This window comes from Pteropus alecto, unplaced genomic scaffold, assembly GCF_000325575.1.
Source record: "Pteropus alecto unplaced genomic scaffold, ASM32557v1 scaffold98, whole genome shotgun sequence".
Classification (NCBI taxonomy): domain Eukaryota; kingdom Metazoa; phylum Chordata; class Mammalia; order Chiroptera; family Pteropodidae; genus Pteropus; species Pteropus alecto.
Window position 1 is genome coordinate 6,255,433 of NW_006443570.1, and position 9,153 is coordinate 6,264,585.

The window sequence follows — 9,153 nt, forward strand, 5'->3', positions numbered from 1 at the left end:
CTCTCTTTTTTTTTCTCTCTCTCTCCCTCCCTCCCCCCTCCCCCCACCACACTACACTCTCAATTGGAGGGGGAAATATGCCTCTAGAAAATGTAATGAGTTTTTTTTCTTGTCTTCAGTTCCCTTAGATCAATATGATCCAAAATCATTGTTCTGGAGAAGGCTTCTTTTCATTCATGTAAATGGTGTTTTGCAAGACAAATGGCAACACCATAGGCTCTGTCACCTTAAGATCTGGAAAGTTCTGTGCCTTCTCCCTGTAGTGAATAATCACCACCCCCTTCCCCAAGCTAATTTCTGCTCACTGATTGTTCAGGGCTCAGATTAAACATCACCTCCCTGGAAAACCTCTTTCCTTCCCTCCTCCCAGGGGATCTGGGACCACATCCCGTGGGGCTCAGCTACTTATGAGCTGCATAATCTTGTTGGTTCAGTTGTCAACATAAGATTGAGATGTGTTAATGGTCATTACCTTAGTAATCATTTCACAAGGTATATGTCTATCATGTTGTACATTTTAAATATATACAATTATATTTGTCAATTATTATTTATTCCTCAGTAAAGCTGAGAAAAAGTTAAAACAAATAAAATAGATCAAGAGATGGCTTATATGTATTATTTCTGTGTGTACTTAGCATTAGTATTTGAACTCCAAGAAGAGGATGGTGATTACTTGGTGCTTGTAGACTAGGAGTGGTTGACAAACCCAGTTTATGAGCAGAGAGATCTTACCGTTGGCCACACAGGGGTCTTCACAGAGCCTTGTGCCGTGTACAGCTCTGCCTCCCACAGGGTGAGGAAAGAGCACTGGAACGGGAGTCAGGAGCCTAGGGGTCCACGCTAAATTTTGAATACCCTCTCAAGGCTTGAGGTCTGATTATGCAAGTGATTGAGCTGTAACACTGACTTCCCAAGTGAATTATTTCCATTTCTACGATCTCCCACAAACACTATTATAGAGACTGCTGCTGTTTTGGCTGTTAATTATGTAACTGAGAGTCAAAATGAACAAATATAGCACCAACTAACATTACTGCAGCACCGTCACGCTTATGAATCAAGTCTCAGCGCAGCCTGGGAGCCTATTGTCTTAGGATGAGGTTGAAACCACAATTGTTCTGTTCATTCTCTTATTTCTTCAACAGATACTGAGTTTGATCTGAGCCATGCTCCATCCATGCTGGCCGTGGGGGAATTCAGAAATGAATAAGACAGGGTCCTTACCCCAAGGACATCATCCTCTGTTTCTCCAAACCAGAAACTTCAGCCTTCCCTCCACTGCAGTTTTAGTCTGCAGCCAGGTACCGTCACATCTCTTGAATCCATTCACGTTCCATCGCTGCCATTATTACTGTAGTTCATCCACGTTACCTCTTTGCCTCAGTGGTCCAGCCCTTTTCTTTGCAGGTTAAGAAATTTAGAGGGCTCTTTCTCTTCCTCTCCCCAGGCCCTAACCTTGGCCTTCGGAGAAAGCAACTTTTGCCATCACTTTTCCCTCTCTGCTTGGGAAAGTGGTATGTATAGTGTAAGCTCTATTCTTCTCTCTGCTCTCTCATTTTTTTCTCTTCCTCTAAACCAGAGGACTGGTTTTGTCATGTTTTACTGGTGGGCAGGGTTCTTAGTGTCTCTCCTCTGTCTTTTTGACCTTTTGGTCCCTGGACTCTGTTCTCACCCCATGCCTGACCAGGTGGGATGTCCTCATGGCCCTGGGGTTTCTAACATCTAAATACGGGGAGGCAGCAGGAGGCCTCCACTTTGGCCTCAGTCTAATTTATGTTTGCCCTTCTACTTTTGTCAGAGAACTCTTCTTTTGGGGGGCTATCGGGTGCAAAGCTGGCCACCCATGAGTCCAGTACTCTAATTCTTCTTGTGGGTCCTTGGTGGCTGGCCAGCTAGAGGGGAAGAAGGGTCGATGTCAGTATTCTGGCCTCAGCCCTACCCTACACCTCTAAATTTAGAGGGCAGAGGGTAAGGGCTCTTTCAAGGTCATAGGACTTTTGGCAGATATGAGACTTAAACTGTGTTCTCCTGACTCCTTGCCCAGTGCTCTTTCCTCCACATCTCTCTCTCCTCAAATGAGCAGAGCTCACCAGTTATGCTCTGCTCATTAAAAAGAAGGTATGACCGTGTAGACACAATGATAAAAAATGGGCTCTGGACCAGAGACTTGAATATCTGAATATCTAATCTCCCCCTACATCTCAATTCTTTCACCTGGAAAAAGGGTTAATAAACGATACCTTCCTCATGGTGTTATGTTGGGCATGAATAAGATAGTCCACTTAAAGTGCATAGCAAACACCTGGCACAGAGTAGTTGCTCAATAAATATTACCTATCTTTATTTAATACCAAATGAAACAATAAAAAGACTTTCAAGACAGAAAAATCTGTATCAAGAAAACGAAAACAGAATCCAGCCGATGTAGAGTACTAGCCGAGGTGTTTTCCTAATGAATAGTGAGTGAGTACATCAGCTAGCTTTTGAGGAATATGGAATTCATCTGGGCGTTGTAATTGTTCCCTGCTGGCCATGTAGCACAGGCTGAATGCTTTCAGTATATACATCTAGAACACCACAGGCACTAATATCTATAAATAGGGAGGAAGCCATAAATGAGAGTCATTAAGTTCTTACTGACTGCTGAAAAGTAAATTAGAAAAAATAAACAGAGCTGAATATTTGTGTAAACCTCAATCTTTTTGATGTTTTTCAATTAGCAGAGCCCATTTTTCATGTGAAAAATTAATAGCTGTCATGTGCCACCTGGCTATAGAACTAAATGACAAATTTGTTTTAATGACCAGTGTCATATCTCTGGATTTAGCTAGGCATGACTAGTTACTGGCCATCTGGGATGGGAGGAGGCAAAAGGGAGGGGGCTGGCCTTTAGGGAGAACTCTGACGTGCCAGACACTACGCTAGGCTTAGGATACACACCATCCATTGAATTTCCTCTGTGGCCTGGTGAAGCTGTTATTCTCTTCATTTTCTAGATGAGATTCAGAGAGGTGAATGAACTTGCCCAAGGTCACACAGTAGATGTGCAGGGCAGTTGATTCTACAGTCTGCATCTCTTCTCACTCTGTAGAGGGGGAAAGGCATAGCAGGAAGGTAGGAGATGTCTGGTAAGTTCTGGCAGGCAGCCTGAAGCAGGGGTGGGGCCGGAGTGAGGTGATGGGGTTTGAAGTGGGTAGAGTCCAGCTGCAGGAACTCTGGTCTAGGAGATACTCAGGATTTTTTTTGGCATGGAGGTCTTTCTTTGAATAATGGAACATCTGCCACCAGATGGGCTCCCACCTCTGGGAGAGGGACAGCAAAAGCAAGGCAGAAGCCAGAAAGGGTGTCTGTTTGAGGAGGGATCTGAGTTAGCAGGTACTCAGTAAACATTCAGTAAGACCATTGAGCAGTTTATGAAAACAAGGCATTGGAGGCAGACACAAGGGTCAAGGTCCACCTCCAATGCTGGGTCCCATAAGGTAGGAACAGCAAGGAAGCCTTGGTGCTGAGTCCACAATTTCAATCTAGGGCTGCCTTTCCAGGGGGTGAGAGAGGTACAGAGCCTGCACGTGGGATCAGAGGACTCAGCCTGGGTAGCGCTAGAGCAAGGGTCCAGAGTCAGGACCCAGGCAGGGCCCAGCATCCATGATGACAGCCTTCATTGTAGGACAGGCCCCTTTACATGCAGAATCTTTAATCCTGAAAAAAAAAATCAGGAGACAGGCACCACTATCCCTTTTTGTAGGTGAGGAAGCAGAGGTTAGAAGTGAGGTAAGTTGCTTAAGGGCACACAGGTGCCAGCTGGCAGAATAGAGATGCAAATCCAAAGACCTGGGTGTGTTCTACCCACCCCCTTCATGCTGCCTCCCTGCGGTCTCTGTTCAAAAGAGATATCACTTTCTGTCCACTCCTTCCTCCCTGCCTGCATGTGCAAAAATGGCATTCTAACCTGGGCTGCAGAGAACCTCTTGGCTGAGGGTAGGGCCACTGGACATGACACTTGCAGCTCATCCTCCATTTTGGTCATGCATGAATGAACAAGAGAAGAAAAAGCCTGCCAAAACGATCCTTTATTTGAAAGATCTTTTCATTTTAAAGAGTATTTCTTTTAAAGCACAAGGATCAGCCTGTGGGACCCCAGCCATGGTGGGCCTCTCTTTCAGGGAAGATGTGGCAGGGCAAGAACTCGGTCAGCAGGATTTCTTGCAGCAGCAGGCTCCTCTCAGGAGTGTCAACTGATTGATTTGAACTTGACTTTGAACTTGGCGGTAGATAGAGGTGTTAAGGTTTTTTTTTTTTCATAGCTCTCTCTTTCCATCTGGTTTTCTCGTCTATTTATAACGACTGAGGTTCATAATTATTTAATTTGCCTTTTTGTAGTCTGCCGACTTATTTTTGTTGTTGCTGTTTCTTTCAGCAGTTTGAATATTCTTCAATGTACACTCAGCAGGCTCCTGGATGTCACACTCTTCTTCCAGACGTTTCTAGAGAGACAGTGTTTGTTCCAGCTCTGGCCTTGCTGACCAACTATTAAAAGTTTATTTTCTCTGTCTCTGTCTCCTTATAGCATTATCTATCACCAATTCATGTATCCATCAATTAAGCCATTCATCTAATTATCCATCTACTCTTCCATGCAAGCCATAGCTCTGAATTAGCAAAGGTTAAGATGCTTGGCCGGGATAATACTTGTAAAATGTTGTCTTTTTGTCTGTGTTGGAGACAGCGAAGAAGGAAGATCAGTCTTATGCTGACTGGGGTTTTAGATGCTACATCTAGAGGACAGATTTGTAAGGAGGAAGAAGGGAGAATGGCCACCCAAGAATCCTGAGATAAGATAGTCCCAGGCAAGAGTTTGCTCTGATGACCACTGTTCATGGCTCCTTCTTCCTGCCCTCAGGGCAGGCCTCTGGGTCTTGCTTCCTAGATCCCAGGTGAGGGGTTGGGAACCATTGCGCCTCCGTGATGGGCTTGTCCCTGGTTTCTCTTACGGCTCCTAGATTATCCGTTTCTGACTCTATGATACATAGCCTGGGAATGGGAAGGTCCTGGAATCCTCTCCAGGGACCAGTCCACCTCTCACTGTGGTCCTGCAAGAAGAAGGCAGGACAAGCTGCTGGTGCCTCAGGAGCTGTATTTCTCAGCTTCTCTTTGTTCTCCGAGAATATTCTGAGTTGAATGAAACAGTGTTACTTCATCCTTATATTTCCATTAACATGTGAAACTGGATTTTATACGACAGCTATTAAAAAAGTCCTTAAATATTTGAATTCTACTCCAGACAGTTCTGCTGAATTTAGAGACCGATATTGATGAATTTTTTCGAGTGTAATATCAAAAAATAAAGTTTTATGTTGTAATTTTCTGCAGTAAAAAAGTATATCTCTTTATAATATGTTGTTTAAGGTTGTAAACTGTCCTTTCTTGAAAGGAATCATTTTAAGAGTGAAGACTTTGAAGTCAGATCCCTTGGGTTCAAATCCTGACTTCGCCATTAATTTGCTATGTTACCATGGGCAAATTTCTAAACCTCTTCATGCCTCAGTTCCTCTATTTGTAAAATTTAAAAATAGTACTAGTAATTACTATGGATTGACTAGTGATGCTGCCCTCCTTCTAGGCTACCTTCCTGTATTACAGAGACTGGAAAACTAAAATCCATATTTTCCAGGTGCCCTTGCACTTAGGATTCATGGTACAATGTGGGATCTGCTAGTTAGAGACACCTGCATGCAATGTGGAAGGCCAAGAGGAGGCGTAGACCTTCCAGACTCTTCTGCTAGCAAAAAAGGGCATGAGAATGAGAGGTTTGACAGCAATGTTCCAGTGTCCTGTCCTCAGTCTCTTGGGACAAGTGGCGATTATGGGGACAGATATGGGGGCAGAAGATCCTTGATTCTGGTTTCTGATCGCTGGCTCACAGCAATGGGGCTGTGGACTCAGTGGTTCTAGCGTCAGCCCCAGGTTATCATCTCCCAAAGCTGACCAATTCTTATCATTCTGGAAATCAGTCCTGGGGACCTAGACAAGGGCCTTCTCATGCTGATAAACATCAGTTATTATCACCATACCATTATCGTATTCCAAATTTTATCCTTCCTGTCCCTGGGGAAGCAGCTGAAATGATAAACGGGCTTTATCCTCTAAAAGATCTTACAGCCCAGAGGACTTAAATTAGATTAATTTCATGAATTGATTTCAATGATCAACATTTGATCAATGTTCAGTCAATGATCAATGTTGTTCTTTAAGAAAAAAATACTCTATTCCTTTTTATGAAAAATGAAAACTTGGGCAACCAGCATCATCAGTCCCCTCATTTTTATTTTTTTATACATGAGTACCGAAGCCTGGGATTCACTGTCCTAGATGCATCCCAGGCCTCTGATGTCATAGCTCTCGTTCTCAGAGGTCAGGTCTCCTGATGCGGGAAGCAGACCACGAGCTTCAGGAGCCTGGAGAAGCCAGAGAGCACAGCTCCTTCTTCTGTTACCTGCAGGCCTCAGGGAAGTAGGATGAATGAATAAACAACCGGTGCCTTGCCTGACACTATTTTCCCACCTTTGCATTTAGGCTAGCATTTTTTTTTTAATAATCATTTTTTATTTTTCAGTTATAGTTGGCATACGATACTATATTGGTTTCAGGTGTACAATGTTGTGATTAGACATCTATATAACACACAAAGTGATCACCCCAGTAAATTTAGTGCTCCTCTAATGCCATACATAGTTATTACAATATTATTGGCTATATTCCTTATGCTATACTTTCTATTTCCATGACTATTTTTAACTACCAATTTGTACTTCTTAATCCCCTTCCCCTTTTTTCACTGATCCTCTCAACCCTGCTCTGGTCAGGTAACCCTCAACACGTTCTCTGTATTTATGAGTTTGTTTGTTTATTTTGTTCTTTAGATTCTACATATACATGCAATCATATGGCATTTGTCTTCCTCTCTCTGACTTACGCCACTCAGGCACACTACCCTCTAGGCCCATCATGCAATATCTTTTCTCATCCCCTTACTTTTAGTCTGTGAGTGTCTTTTAATCTGAAGTGAGTCTCTTGTGGGCAGCAAATGTAAGGGTCTTGTTTTCTCATCCATTCAGTCACCCTCTCTATTGATTAGAGGACTCAATTTCTTTTCATTTGAAGTACTCGTTAATAGATATGTAGTTATTGCCATTCTTTATTCATATTTTTGCAACATGTTTTTTCTTCTACTTAAAGAAGTCTCTCCAACATTTCCTGTAATGCTGGCTCGGTGATGATGAACTCCTTTAGCTTTTTCTTGCCTAGGAAGCTTTTTATCTGTCCTTTGATTCTAAATGATAGCTTTGCGAGATAAAGTAATCTTGGTTTTATCTTTTTTTAACACCTACAGCACCTGGTATTCCTAGGTGATTCCATCTAAGTACTAACCAAGCCCGACCCTGCTTAGCTTCCGAGATCAGACGAGATTGGGCACATTCAGGGTGGTATGGCCATAGACTAGTCTTGGTTGTAGATACTGGGTTTTCTTCACTTTGAACATTTTGTGCCAAGCCCTTCTGTCCTGAAGAGTTTCTTTTGAGAAATCAGCTGCCAGTCTCATGGGAGCGCCCTTGTAGGTAACTAACTGCTTTTCTCTTGCTGCTTTTAAGATTCTCTTTGTTTTTAACCTTTGGCATTTTAATTATGATGTGTATTGGTGTTAGTGGGCCTCTTTGGGTTCATCTTTTTTGGGACTCTCTGAACTTTGTGGGATTGTGTGTCTATTTCCATCACCGGGCTAGGGAAGTTTTCCATCATTATTTCTTCAAATAGATTTTCAACTTCTTGCTTTTCTTCTCCTTCTGGTACTCCTATGATGCGAATGTTACATTTGATGTTATCCCATAGGCTCTTTATATTATCTTCATTATTTTGGATTCTTTCTTGTTGTTGCCGTTCAGATTGGGTGTCCTCTGCTACCTCATCCTCTATATCAGTGATTTGATCCTCCACTTCCTCCACTCTATTGATTCCTTCTAATATACTCTTCATCTCAGATATTATATTCTTCATTTCTGACTTTTTCCCTTTTATAATTTCCATCTCCGTTTTTATGTTTTTTTTTTTTTAATCTCTTCATTACAGTTCTCACTGAGTTCATTTACTCTTCCCCTAAGTTCCTTGAGCATCCTTATAACCAGTGTTTTGAACTCTGCATCTGATATATTGCTTGTCTCCATTTTGGTGAATTCTTTTTCTGGAACTTTGTTCTGTTCTTTCAAGTGGGACAAGTTTCTTTGTCTCCCCATTTGGCTGCCTCCCTGTGTCTGTTTCTATGTATTTGGTAGGCCTCCTAAGGCTTCCAGTTTTTTTTTTAGTAGAGCGGCTTTATGTAGTAGGTGTGCCGTGGGGCCCCTTGACACAGACCTCAGAGGGATCCAGCTGCAGGCCAAGTTCAGCCACAGCCTGTGTGCCTCTGGGACCACCCGGTAAGAGTCACTAAGCAATCTACATATGGCTTCCTCTCGTGCTGGGCTTATAGGTGCCTTAAGGGATCAAGTCCAAAACTGAGGCTGGCTGCCACTACTGCAGGGCCTGGGGCTACCGAACAAGAGATAAAGGGCCCGCTGAGGCCAGATGCTGCTTCTTTGGGTTTTGTGAGCCTTTGAGAGTTTTTTGAAAGTTCAAGGCAGGAGCCAAGACAGCCCAGTTTGTATGGAACCAATCACTGTAAGCGGCATGGTTGGGCCCACATGTTGGGAAAGGCGGAGTCTCAGGGAATCCCCTGACTGAAGCAACCTATGTTATCCAAGCTGCTGGCACCTGTGTCTGCAGGCTGAGAGTGGGGAGGCTTCAGCAGAGGAACAATGGCTTCTGCCTTCACCTCTGTCTGGGAGCCAGCCACCCCTCCGGCCCTCTCCCTAAAGCCCAACAACTCAGCGCCTCCCCGTATGTCCCTGGCGTTCGTCGAGCAGCTGCCCTAGTGCTAGAGCTCAGAGCGAGTGAGTCCATCAATGAGTAAGGCTGGGTGTGGGCCCTTTAAGAGGAAGGTCTCCCCTTCCCGCAGTCCTCCATCTCACTCAGCCACCATCTCTGTTGGTTTTCACAGCCAGAAGTCATGAGGACTTCTCTTCCTGGCCTGGAACCCTGAGCTGAGGAGCCCAGTGAGTG

At 43.8% G+C, this 9,153-nt stretch overlaps 1 pseudogene; it reads right to left on the reverse strand.

Moving 5' to 3' along the window:
- Window positions 1-7,384: 7,384 nt before the first annotated feature.
- LOC112473280 lies at window positions 7,385-7,501 on the reverse strand (annotated as a pseudogene).
- Window positions 7,502-9,153: the final 1,652 nt, after the last annotated feature.